General features: G+C 39.9%; 1 protein-coding gene across 4 annotated transcripts in view; it reads right to left on the bottom strand.

Moving 5' to 3' along the window:
- The window catches only part of RNF150 (ring finger protein 150), a 288,239-nt gene that overhangs the window by 196,453 nt on the left and 77,883 nt on the right, over positions 1–13,903 (bottom strand). The window lies entirely within an intron of this gene.

Raw genomic sequence — 13,903 nt, 5'->3', positions numbered from 1 at the left:
AGGTCATTATTTTTTATGGCTGAGTAGTATTCCATTGTGTGCATATGTGTGTGTGTGTGTGTGTACACATACGTGCATGCTTAGTTGCTCAGTCACGTCCACCTCTTTGTGACCCCATGGGCTGTGTAGCCCGCCAGGCTCCTCTGTCCATGGGGATTCTCTAGGCAAGAATACTGGAGTGGGTTGCCATGCCCTCCTCCAGGGGATCTTCCCAACCCAGAGATTGAACCCACGTCTCCCACATTGCAACCCAGGGATTGAATCCAGGTCTCCTGCGTTGCAAGCAGATTCTTAACTGTCTGAACCACCAGGGAAGCCACACATGCAAAAATATATTTACACATATGCATTACACATACATACAAATATATACATTTTTATATATATATAAATGCACACATGCAAACATCTTGTTTATTCTTTCATCTACTGATGGCCACTAAGGTTGTTTCCATATCTTGGCTATCATAAATAATGCTGCAATGAAGATAAACAGGATTATCATTTTGAATTAGTGTTTTCCTTTTATTCAGATAAATATCCAGTGGTAGAATTTTCCTGGCGTGCTGCAGTCCATGGAGTCCCAAAGGGTTGGACATGACTGAGTGACTGAACTCAACTGAACTGAGTAGAACTGCTAGATCCTATGGTAGTTCTGGTTTCAATTTTGTGAGGAGCTTCCATAGCATTTTTTAATCACGGTGGTACCAATTTATACTTCCACCAACAGTGCATGAAGGTTCCCTTTTCTTCACAACCTCGCCAACAGTTGTGGTTTTTTTTTTTTGTCTTTTTGTTAACAGCCATTCTGATAGATGAGAGGTGATATTTCACTGTGGTTCTAATGGGCATCTTCTTCATAATTAGTGATGTTGAGCAGCTTTTTATGTGCTTGTTGATCATCTGTATGTATCCTTTGGAGAAATGTCTACTGAGGACTTCTGTTCATTTTTTGAGTTTTTTTTTTATGTCATTAACCCCTCATCAGACATATTGTTTGCAAGTATTTTCTCCCATTCAGTAGGCAACCTTTTCATTTTGTTGATAGTTTCCTTTGCTGTGCAAAAGCTTTTTAGTTTGATCTAGTCCCTTTTGCTCATTTTTGGTTTTGTTTACCTTGCCTAAGGAGACAGATCTGATTAAATATTGCCAAGACTGATGTCAGTGTACTGCCTATGTTTTCTTATACGCATTTCCTGGTTTCAGGTCTTACCTTGAAGTCTTTAAACCATTTTGAGTTTATTTTTGTACAAAGTGTGAGAAAGTTACAAAAATTACTTTTAAATTTATAAATACTGAATATTATGCTGCCATTAAAAGAGATATACATATACACATAAGTGTATATAAAGAAATATGGAGAAGTATTTATAAAAATATTAGAAGTCAAAAGATACATATGTACACACATATATTTTTACATAATATATTATATACTCATAAATTTGAAATAAAAATCAGAAATGAAACTGTGGCCCCTGGAATATTTAATTATAGATAAATGTTTTTCTAAATACAATTTGATTTTTCCTATTTTTTATTATATAGGTAGATTCAAGAAGAAAAGTTCTTAAAACCCAGAGAAAAGCACTTTCCAATCAACAATACTCTATATTATAAGAAACCCCAAAATAACTTGTAAGTTTATAGGCCTAGATGTCTCAGGAAGGAGTTTGGTAAGTTTATAACTTTATGACAGACCACTGATATTTCACTATATAAAAAATCCACGTCAGTGAGAAAATATTCAAGACAACACTCGGCTCTGAAAGTTTTCCTTCCTCTCTAGAATTCATGACTAAAATTCTTCTCACTGGCAATGAGCAAACTTAACCTGTGTAATAATTACAAATGTACACACACACACATACACACACACACATGCACTCAGTGAATGGCAGCCTTTTCAGGTAACTAAGCATCATTAGGAGACACAAGAGATGTGGGTTCAATCCCTGGGTTGAGAAGATCCCCTGGAGAAGGAAAGGGCAACCCATTCCAGTATTCTTGTCTGGAAAAACGCCATGGACAGACCAGTCCATGGGGCTGCAAAGGGTTGGACACGAGTGAGCGATAGCGTGAGCACAAGCAAGCATTGTTGGATAACAGAGGGAATGTTCGGGAGAGCTCTCCTGAAAGCAGCAGAGCTCCACGTCACGTCTCCCCCTGCTCTCGCCACTCGAGCAGGACTGGCTTCTGGTACACTTGAACATGCCCTGTTTCTGGGCTTTCACTGTGCTGTTCTTCCTATCTAGAATGCCATTTCCTCCATATAGTCACAAGGCTCAGCCAGGGGTAATATGCAAAATATTCAACAGTTGGCATACTTCTGGGAAATAACCAAGTAGTCCAAACATTTGGCCAATCAGAAGGATGCTGGGTGTAGAATCCATAAGGCTATGCAGGTTTCTCCTACCAACCTTTGTGCCCTCGCTCCCTTCAGGTCTTGGCTCAAATCACACCTCCTGGAGACGTATTCCCTGACAGCCCTATATACCAGGAGTATCCCCGTCACTATATCTCATGACCCTACCTTCTTTTCTTTTTCCTACAGCACTCATCATTACCTGTCTATATATAGTATGTATTTATCTGTCAAATTTTGTATTGTCTGTATGTCTCCTATTATGTAAGTTCCAAAAGCAGGGACCTTGCCTGATCTTCTCAAGGTTGCCTGTGACCTCCACTTGCTAACTCCAATGATCAATTCTTACTTCTCATCTTTGAGTTCTCGTTAGTGATTGACCACTTTTTCTTTTTTTGAACCCCTTCCCTCCTAAGCTCCAGAACATCAATAGTGTTTAATTTTGTTTTATTTTTCTCTCTGCTCCTTCTCAATCACCCTTCATCTCCCTGACCTTTACGACTGGTTGGAACACTCCTGGCCTCAGACCTTCATGTTCTCAGCAAGAACCACAGCTTTAAATAACGCTGTATGCTGATGACTGATTTCTACCTTCAGTCTGAACTTCAGACTCATCTGTCCAGTTGCTTGCTTGTCATCTCCCCTGGATGTTGAACAGGCATCACAGACTTGTCTCAAATGGAACTCCTTGCTTACCATCCCCCAACCATGTTCCTCTTAAATCCTCCCTAGCTCAGTTAATATTAACTTTTCTGATTAGTCTGAAAACCTTCATCACATCTTTGATGCTACTTTTTCCCTCATACCCCGCCTCTGGTCTGTTAACAAAATGTGCTGATTCATCTTTCAAACAACACCCAGAACCTTATCTGTTCTCATCACCTCCATTTCCACTATGCTGGTCTGAGTTGACATGATCTCTTACCATGCGTTATTGCAAGAGCCTCTTAACGCATCTCCCTGCTTCTTGCCTTGTTCTTTTCAATTTATAACAGTACCAAATCCAGGATGCTTCTGTTTAAACATGTGAGTGAGATCATGTCATTCCCTTACTGAAAACCAGCCCAGGGCTTCCAAGTCACGTAGACGTCATTAGACCTAAAGGTTCATTTTGTCCCGGTTCCTTGTTATTTCTCAGATTGCCTCGGTCACTGCTATACAGCCACACTGGGCTCCCCCTGTGCCAAGCGGACGTGCACTCAGAGACTCTGAGACTCTGTCTCAGAGACACCTCTTTCCTCTACCTGGAATGCTAGTCCCAAGATACTCACCCGGGTGTCTCCTTCGTATTACTTAGAGTCTCTTCCTTAGTGAAGTCTTCCCCAGCCTGTCTACCTAAATTTAAACTTTCCCCCAACTATTTCACTCATGTAACACTTAGTTTGATTATATTTCCAGTGCTCCTAGTTTCAAGCATTTTAATGGAAGATGAGGCTTGAGAAGGGTGCACAGGCCAGATCACAAGAGCCCTGTGGTCATGCAAAGCCTTGACCTTTTCCACAAGGCAGTGAGGCTGCAGCAAAGGCTGTTAGTCAGGGGCGTGATACCATCACAACTGCGGTTTAGAATCACTATTTTGGTAGTGCTGATTTTTTAAAATGAAGTATAGGGAATATCAAGCTCTGGCATCATAAGGAAACCAACAGAATTTTATTGAAGATTTCACACAAAGCTAAAGTCTTCCGTAGTCAAATAGTTTCCATTTCTATTCATTGCTCTATGACAGCTTTATTCTTCAGTGATTATGTTCACCGAGTCCATTTCCTAAGGACTGATGAACTTCAAACGCTTGAGCCACTTGGGACTTCACAGGAACGATTCCCCGTAATACTCAAAGTTACAAAGATTCAACAGAAACCCCTAAATAAAGCAAGACTGTACATCAACAGGAAAAACTTTAAATATTAAGCAGCGGAAAAAAAGAAAAACAGTGAAACAATATCTTAACTGGTGAAAAAGAAAAGTATGATAAAATTCTAAGTGACGTGAGCCCAACTGTGGCATGCTGGGAGGCAGCCTATTTCCCCTCTTAAGGAACAGATTCTACTCAACTCTAGCAAATTGTTGCCAAACCCCTCTATTTTTCAAAGAAAAGCCAAAATTCAGATGTTTAGGTGAAAGCTCCCAAGGGTTGAAATGTTGAAATGAAGTCAAACCTTCCCACAGTCACGTTCAACTCCAGGTGTTGCAATCTTTGCCCTCTGATGGGCAATTTTTGGAGTCTGTAATACTCTCGGTCACTTGTGTACTTGCTGAGCAGTTCTGTGCCTCAGTTTCCTTACCTGTGAAACCTGGATAACTCCACAAATAAGACTGCAGTTAGGAACAAATTATATCCTATGTAGAAAGTGTTTCCACTAGTGCATGTTCTATAGTTAAGTTCTCAAAAAAGTCACTATTCTCATGATCAGTTTGCCATTGGAAATAAACACTTGGCATCTGCCCACCTAGAAGTGACCAATGTTTCTGGGTCAATTGAGCACATTTTCTGATACACACTTGGTCGAGATCCCTCTTCTGAGGCCTGTGCAAATAGGCAAGGAAAATCAGAGTAAGTGAGCATTAAGTCAACTTGAGGACAGGCACCAAAATTCATGAAATGGATATGAGGAAAGTGAGTTGCTCAGTCATATCTGGCTCTTTGCGACTCTATGGACTGTAGCCCACCAGGCTCCTCTGTCCATGGAATTCTCCAGGCAAGAATACTGGAGTGGATTGCCATGCCTTCTTCCAGGGGATCTTCCTGATCCAGGGATCAAACCCACGTCTCTTACGTTTCCGGCATTGGCAGGCCAGTTCTTTACCACTAGCGCCATCTGGGATGCCCAGAGTCCATACAGATGAGTCCATATAGGGTGCTTAGGAAAATGAATGTTCTGGCAGGTTTCAAACTGGGACCAGAGATGATACTGAAACTGATAGATACGATGGGAAAGAAAAGTAATGAGAAAGTGAAGGAAGATTTCATGGGTGTCATCCAAGTGTGTCAGGCTGTGTGTGAGAAAGGCTGTTCTGACTAGAGAAGCTCTGGAAAGGGAAGAAGGGCCTCTGGCACTTGGCCATGAGGGGTGGGCATGAGAAGAGAGTACATCTGTCAACAGTGATAAAAATGAACAAGAGAATGAGATAAATGACCCAGCCTCCTTTTCTCTGCTAAAGCCACCTCTTCAAAATGTCTCTCCCTCCAAAGGGAGCAGTGTGGAAAATGTGGTCCCTGAAGCTTCACACTGCAAGCCCTCTCTCCCCAGGCAGTAGGAAAACTCTGCAAGCACCTGGTCTGTGAGACAATTGAGATGTCCTATATTTATCTACACTTTTTTTTTTTCTTCACTGCTTTAAAAAAATTGCACATTTGCTGTAAAAACCACATGATGACATTTAAAGGAAATATCTCAAATGAGTAAAATTACCTTTATTTCCTGACGCTAACACAATTCTCTGTTTTATATTTTTCTGTCTAATTTTTGTCTGTAAGTCTATTGATCTGTCAAGTTATAATCATTGTGTATATTTAATTCAACTTCTATTTTGTGCATTTACCACATACCTAAGTGTCCCTTGAGTTTCTACAGTCAGCATTATGACTTAAATGTCTGCATAACGGTTCATCAAGTCAATGCCCCCTAATTTGCTAATATAGCAGGCATTTAAATACTGTCTATCTAGTATTCTTTCCCGTTAAATAAAATGCTATAATACCCATCATTTTGTATAGCTTTGTGCTTTTTAAAAATGCTGTTGGACAAATCCTCAGGATAAATTCAAAGGAGTGGGATAACTGGGCCAAATGGTATGAACATTTTTTTTCTTATTATTAAACTTTTTATTTTGTCTTGGGATATAGCTGATTAACAATGTTGTGATAGTTTCAGGTGAATAGTGCAGGGACTCAGCCATATATATACATAGGTACCCATTCTTCCCCAAACTCCCTTCCCATCGAGGCTGCCACGTAACACTGAGCAGAGTTCCATGTGCTATTCAGTAGGTCCTTGTTGGTTATCCATTTTAAATAGAGTCATGTATACATGACCATCTCCAACGTCCTAACTATCCTTTTCTCCCAACCTTCCCCCCAGGCAACCATAAGTGGTGTGAACATTTTAATTTCCCCATGAGTATGGATGGATTGTAACTGGTAACTCTGACTGCATAACCAAAGACACATAGCCTGCAGTGTGATTTATGCCAACTCACACTTCAGTCCTCAAAATGCTCCACAACCTCATAAGGGGCTGAACACACTAGATATGGGCCATTAAACAGAGCACAGTTGAATGTCAAGTCATGCCTTTTTTTTCCTCCCTAATTCCCCCTACAAAGTTAATGTGCTGATAGTAAAGATGGAAGTAGCCACCTTCTCTCTTTGAATAAAATGCTCAGGAGAGATATAATAGTGAGTCTGCAAACCTTGAAACCTAATAAATAAGAATTATCCGTTACTGAGAAATCTGAGTGAGGCCAAGCTCTGAACTGTATTAGGCACTAATATAATAAAAGGATGAGGTGAGAGCACACATCAAATTTAAACTATAAATCACACAGAGTACTAGAGAGACTGTGATAATGAAGAACAAAATAGAGGTTAAAAAACCTGCGACATTTTATAAAATATCATTACTTTAAAATACACATGAAAAAGAAATGTCGAGGTTATTATTATTGAAGAGCACAATGAGAGTGAGACTACTTTGACCATAGTTTTTAGTTAAGCAGTTAGTAATAAAAAAAGTGCTCTGCAAGGAGTAGTGATAGCTTTTAATAAAGATGGAATGCCGTGGGAAAAAAAAGACTAAATCTAGCTCCCAGCAAGCAAGGTGAGATGAAGATTGGTTAGTCTTTTTGGCTAATCTCATTAGGAGGAAAAGAACCAATTCTGGAAGTTCTGTAGTTTCGCTTGACCATCTGGGGTAATAAAATACTATTTACTGCCAGGTGCCCAATGCCATTGGTGGGTGCTGGGCACACTGAGATCACGCCTCTAAGGGTGGCGACGTGCAAATCACAGAATCAGAGCACGGTCAGCTCTGCTTCCCTTGGCTACCCACCCCATGGACCGACTGGAAAACAGTCTCCTCAGTTATGCAGCAACCCCCAGGGAACGTTTGACTCAGTGGTGCCCTGCGTTGGCCAGCTCAGAGGCAGGGTGGCAACCTGCCTCCATCTCAGGCAGCACCATCAGCTCTGGCTCAGGGCACTGGTTTCTTGGTTTGATCTCAAACTACTTTCAAGGGACCTTATATGTCAAGGGCAACATGATGCTACATAATTCCACTTCCAGGAGAGTGGTAGTTTAGATGTTCCGAGGGGCCTTCTCAAATTTAAAACAGTCAGCACAGAAAAGTTGTATTCCCTCTCTGAACTCATATGATGTAAGAGAAACCTCTGAGCTGAATATTTTAAAAACCCCAGGGCTTGGAAAAGTGGTGTTTTTCTGAGAGCAAATGCTATTGTCAGGGCTATGGTGGGAGAACAGGATGTGAGGCATCATATCCTATACAAGGTGGCAGAGGAGAGCCAGAGGGCCCCTGATTAAGCCTGAGATGCTGGGCAGGGTCTAAAGTGGCCCTACATCAGCAAGTTCTAATGACAAACACAGAGAGTCTCTGGAGGAAAGTAACCTCAGCTTAGACTTTCTAGTTTTTCACAGTTAACATCAATCAAATCTGAACTTCACCATGAATAAGAAGCAGAAATAACAAACAACAGAGTTAGACAACAAGCACTTCATATGTTGGAATAAAAAATAAGTAAGGAATGGTTAAAAAATGAAAAAGCGAAATCCCCAAATAAGCAAGCAATAGGAGATGAAAAATGATCAGGGGATTGAAAAATGGAACTGTTGGAAAGAAGATGAACTACTGAAATAAAAGTACTCTGTTGGGTCATGAAGATCCCCTGGAGGAGGAAATGGCAACCCACTCCAGTAGTCTTGCCTGGAGAATCCCATGGACAGAATTATTGCCCGGCGGGCTACAGTCCATAGGGTCTCAAAGAGCTGGACACGGCTGAGTGGCTGAGGACGCACACACCGACAAAGACAGAATAGGTAAATAGAGCAATGGATCAGAAGAAATTACTGAGAATGCAGCACAGAAAGCTGGAGATAGAAAATACGCAAAAGAAGTTACGAGATGTGGAAGACAAAGAATAAGACGGGCTAACGTATATCTAATGGAGCCTCAAAATGAAAAACTGGATACAAAAGAGGCTGTATTTAAACGTACCATGTCTGAGGATTTTCCAAAAGTGCTTAAAAAATCCAGAGATACAGGAAGTACACTTTAAAAAAAATGACTCAAGAGTTCATACTTCAAAAAATGTCTTACACCCTGCATAGTGGCACATTTTAAAGAAAAGGTGGTACACCTTAGGTCAGCATTTACTAAACTCCCTGGGTCAGGAAGTGGTCTAAGCACTAATTTGCCAGAGAAGTTCATTATAATTAAGGTGTTCCTCTCTTTATACCATGTAACTGTTGGCCCTAAATTTTGCATAATTTTTTTTCTTGAATCATATCTGAAAGGCAAGGTAGTATACTGCTATGCTAAAATATCCTATTATTCATATAAAGCTTTTGATAAAGACGGGAATCTTTTTACAAAACCAAATATTAAGAAATTGTGTTTCTTCACACACTACATTTTCTAGAAACAGGATGTAAATACATATCGTGAAAACAGCTATTTTTACACTGCTGTTAACATAAACTTCAAAATAAAACCTAAACACCTGCTCAGGCCCTTAAAATTAGAAGGATGTGGGCTGGGGAGAGAAACGGCTAAACAGTCAGCACTGATGATCTCCCAAGCGCTTTTTAAACTTGATGGAGTCTTAGGCTGCTCCTCAGCTCCTTTCTCCTCTGCCCGAGGCCCTTTGTAAGCACATTTTAAAGACAAGCAACAGAAGAAGGAACAAATAATCTTTGCATTCCTCTCTTCCTCTACACCTAATCTTCACCTCTTTCTTTAGTAGTCAAAGAAATGAGGGAGGGAAAAAAAAGCCTCTCCTCCTCAGCTCCCGCCCCTGCCATCAGAGCTCCCAGACCTCAGGAAGAGAATAGAGGACCAGGGCCTACGAAGGCTCCCCTGCTGGTCCAGTGGTTAAGCAGCAGCCTTCTAATGCAGGGTTGCGGGTTTGATCCCTGGTCGGGGAACTAAGATTCCACATGCTGCAGGGCAACTAAGCCCGCGTGCCACAACTAGGGGAGCCTGCGTAACAACAGCCAGAAAAAAAAGAAAAGGCTTCTTGGCCTTCATCTCTTTCCCTGTTATTCATATATATCTGCCTACCTTTGAATATCGCTGCACACAGGGCCCAGGGCCCAGAATTTAAGAAGAAAATCCACCTATATAAAAAGCATAAATGTATTTTTTTTAAAAAATACGCATGATTCACAACAGTAAGGGTGCGTGCTTGCTTAGTGGCTTCAGTCGTGTCCGACTCTTTGGGACCCCATGGACTGCAGCCCACCAGGCTCCTCTGTTCATGGGATTCTCCAGGCAAGAAAACTGGAGTGGGTTTAAGATAGGCATTCAATAAATGTTAACTTATACTTTTAAAGATTATATTTATATAATTATAAGTTTTATCTCAATTATGTTTTACACAATTAAAATTAAAGGGTCAGAAACAACTGAGTGACTTTCACTTTTGTATTATACATAAATATAACTTTAAAATAATTTAGATGAAGTCTAGAAGGATATAACCAAAAGGTTCACAGTGGTTACTTCTGAGCAGGAAGGTTAGAGATTGATCCCTTTTTCCTCACTTTACTTATCTGAATTGATTCCATTTGTCTGCAGTTAATGTATATTACCAATATGATTCTTAGAAATCTCATTAGCAACCACTTGTTGAATAATGGAAACAGCTATCATTTTAGTATGGTTATCCCAAATATAAAGACATTGAAAAATATTATGTTTCCTTATGTGACGAGGCTACCTTACCTTCTATAAACATGCCCAGTATTCTGAAATGTTCTTTGCAAAATTACTTTTTTGAAAAACATTATTCTTACAAAAAGACAGTGAAATTTCTTTGGCCAACTTGTGTTTGCTCATTTCAAATCCTTACTGGCTCTAGAGAAAAAGTAACTGAGCGGGTGTTCCTTAAGTTTCAATACATTTGATGGTGTTGCTGTTAGGCTCTTTATCAGAGCATCAATAAAAATAATTTTGTTTGTCAACAAGAAATTAATAGTTTAAATAAATTTCTTTTCCATGCAGGAAAGAAACCCAACATATCACAACCACTGATGCAGGTGTCAAACTTAAGCAGAGATGAAGGGAATACATTGTCCAGTTGAAGGCTCTCAGAGCCAGAATGGGTTATTTAATTTGACAATAATATGGGATTAGATTCCCCAGATTGGGTCTTCCTAGCTATCCAGCCACAACGATGGTGACAGAAGCAAGTGATTATGGTCGGTAATTAAGAATAACCAGGGGACAGATGATTGAAAATACATCACTGAAAAATTGTATTTGGTTTTAGAATGAAGCTGTGATTCATGTGGCGAATCTGTTCTCCTTATTCCAGGAGTAAGCAGTTCAGTCACGTGCAGAGAAATCAGAGACACTGGTCAGTATTCGATTTCTCTCTTTAACACCATAAAGCAAATAATTCACATTAAGGTAATTAGGAGCACAATGCTTTATTTGCTTTCTTATGGATGAGCTTTGACACTGGAAAAGAGCCCAGAGAAACAGTCTGCCTGATGAAAACATCTCTGCTTCTCTAAAACAGAATGTGCACACGTGCCCAGTTGTGTCAGATTCTGTGATCGCACGGACTATAGCCCAACAGGTTTCTCTGTCCATGGGATTTCCCAGGCAAGAGTACTGGAGTGGGTTGCCATTTCCTACTCTATGGGATCTTCCTGACCCAGGGATCAAACTTGTGTCTCCTGCATCTCCTTCATTGGTAGGAGATGCGCTTTACCACTAGGCCACCTGGGAAGCCCCCACAAAAGCCCCAATGGACAGTCAGTGAGTAGCTGCAGCCCTCCACCCTGACTCTTCACATGTACACTTTTCTGCTGACCTGCCCCACTGCCTCCCAGGGGACTTCCCTGTGCCCTAATAACTACTCACCCCTAACACATGCATTGACACCCCCTCAACAGAGCCCGAGTGTTCTGGTACCTGCCCTCTTCTGCTTCACAAACAAATATGGCAAGAGTCCAACACCCCCCTGTGGGCATCCTGCCTGCCAACAAGACCAAAAATCCCTTTGCTCTGAAAGCAGTGAGCATAAAGACTCAACTTCACTGTGTAGGCCATAATAACTCCAAATAATTCCAAGTGATTCCTCCTAATTGAACCCAACGTCACCTACCCTTTGATACAACTGAAATAATTAACTTTAAGCAACGACAGGAAGCCATGGCAGTGATTCCATGAACCACCAGATGAAACGACTCCGTGCATAAAATCAACGGTGCATCTCATCAGTAAATTGCGTACACGATTGGTATGCTGACCTTGATATGCCAAATGAATGTATTCCTATTAAGATGAATGAACATCTATTTTTCTGCATACGGAAGATGTGATCCTACTGGAAACTTTAATAACAGGCTTCTTATTATAAAATTACTACATATTCACTGTAAATGTTTGAGAAATATACAAAAGAGGAAGAAAGGGGAAAAAGAAGTAGAGGGAAGAGAAGGAGAAGGAAAACTCTTGAGCTAACCATCCACAGACAATACTGTGAATAGTTTGGTGGCTTTTAAGAATTGAGAATATGATACACTTTCTGATTTTTAGTCTGCTTTTTCCCGCTATGCTACTAACATATTCTGGTTAGTACATAATCCTTACAAAGCTCTGAGAGCAACAGGAGACAACATTTTGCCCTTATCCTGGATCTAGTGGTTCGTTCTGCTCTCTCCACTTTAAACCCAGCATCTTCCTGTGGCTACAGGGCCTGCTCCACAGGTTCCATTCCTTCTGAGTTACCCTTTTTGTCACCAGAGCTTTCTCAGCCACCAAGAAACCAGCCAGAGCACCACACATTTAGCCAAATAACTTATTCCTCAGCCTCCTCACTTGTATTCTATGATCCTTTGATCCCTTCTGGACACAAACGTCAATGACTTGGGTTTTGCATCAGTTCCACAAAGTCTAGATATGCAAGGCTAAAAAAGCTGACCAATCAATCATCAAATGGAGAGTTCTACTGTTGATCTGTTTTAACCATATAGTCATACATTTAAAACTTAACAAAATGTGCTTTCATCAGAAGATTAAGGGTTTTATCCCAAGGCCCAATTTCCTGCATTTCTTTTTGAATTTATCCTAGTTACAGTTTGATATTCTCTGCAGTAATTTTTTCTTAAGGTTAAAGTTTCCACTGAGTATCATCAACTATTCATTAAGAATTTCAGTGGAAATTTTAGATCTATCTGTATCAGCAAAGTAATTTGAAAAGTTGAGGTAATTTACCTGGAAATCTGAGATTTAAAGAATCTGGCTATTTCGGGAAAGTTTACAAGTTAAAAAACATCATCTTTTATCTATGTATTCACATCTTAGAAAGAAATACACAACTTTAACATCTTTAGTGTTCATATTTTTCATTTCTAGTGTTCTTTGCTAATTCTTTTAGGTTTCAAAGAAGAAAAGTATTTGATGAAAATTAAAATTCATAACAAAACTTATTTAATATTACAAAACTCTGAATATATGCTTTCTATGTGAAGAAGTAGATCCATCTTAAGTGAGTTATTTGATTATAAGAGGGCAAAAGAAATAATCTAGACATAAAATCTTATTGAAGCTTCCACTGTATCATACATTATTTCAAAATGTATAATATCATACATTTTTTGAGTAATGTTGATATTTATTGACATCAATGCAAAATAAGCTAAGTTGTTATTTAACAGGAACAAATATTGGTGCAGTTTCCTTCCTGGAGAGGGTAGGCACTCAGCTCATGGGACCTAAGGTCAAACAAAGACTGGATAGTCAAGCACCAACGAAGGGTTAGACTTTATGAATATAAAAATTGCTAAAGGCAAAAGGAGATTAAAAAAAAATTGTTTCACACTAATTTCACATAAGCAAACAAAGAACTAAAGTGAAAGTTGCTCAGTCGTGTCCGACTCTTTACGACCCTATGGACTACACAATCCATGGAATTCTCTAGGCCGGAATACTGGAGGGGGTAGTGGTTCCCAAACTAACCCTAAAACTTTAGGACATAAGCTATCAACATGACATGACTATTTAAGTTTCTGTGAAAATGTGTTAAATCCTTCACTGTACTTGTATTACAATTACATGCTTCTTGCTTCTACACTACGCAAAGTCAACAGTTATCACCAACAATGACTATAACTAGATCTGAAGGAGACTTCACAGTGACTGCTCCATTGAAATTTAAGAAAATACAATCCAGGATTAACAAAACCTTTCGATTTGAAAGCCAGTTCTTGTATCTTCTTCTCATGTCATGCCTAAATAAATCCTCTTGTGACATTTCTTGCCTGAAACTACAATGCATGTCCTCTCCTCCTCAGCT

Source organism: Ovis canadensis, chromosome 17 (assembly GCF_042477335.2).
Source record: "Ovis canadensis isolate MfBH-ARS-UI-01 breed Bighorn chromosome 17, ARS-UI_OviCan_v2, whole genome shotgun sequence".
Classification (NCBI taxonomy): domain Eukaryota; kingdom Metazoa; phylum Chordata; class Mammalia; order Artiodactyla; family Bovidae; genus Ovis; species Ovis canadensis.
Note: the sequence above shows the minus strand (reverse complement) of the source record. Positions and strands in the feature narration are given on the sequence as shown.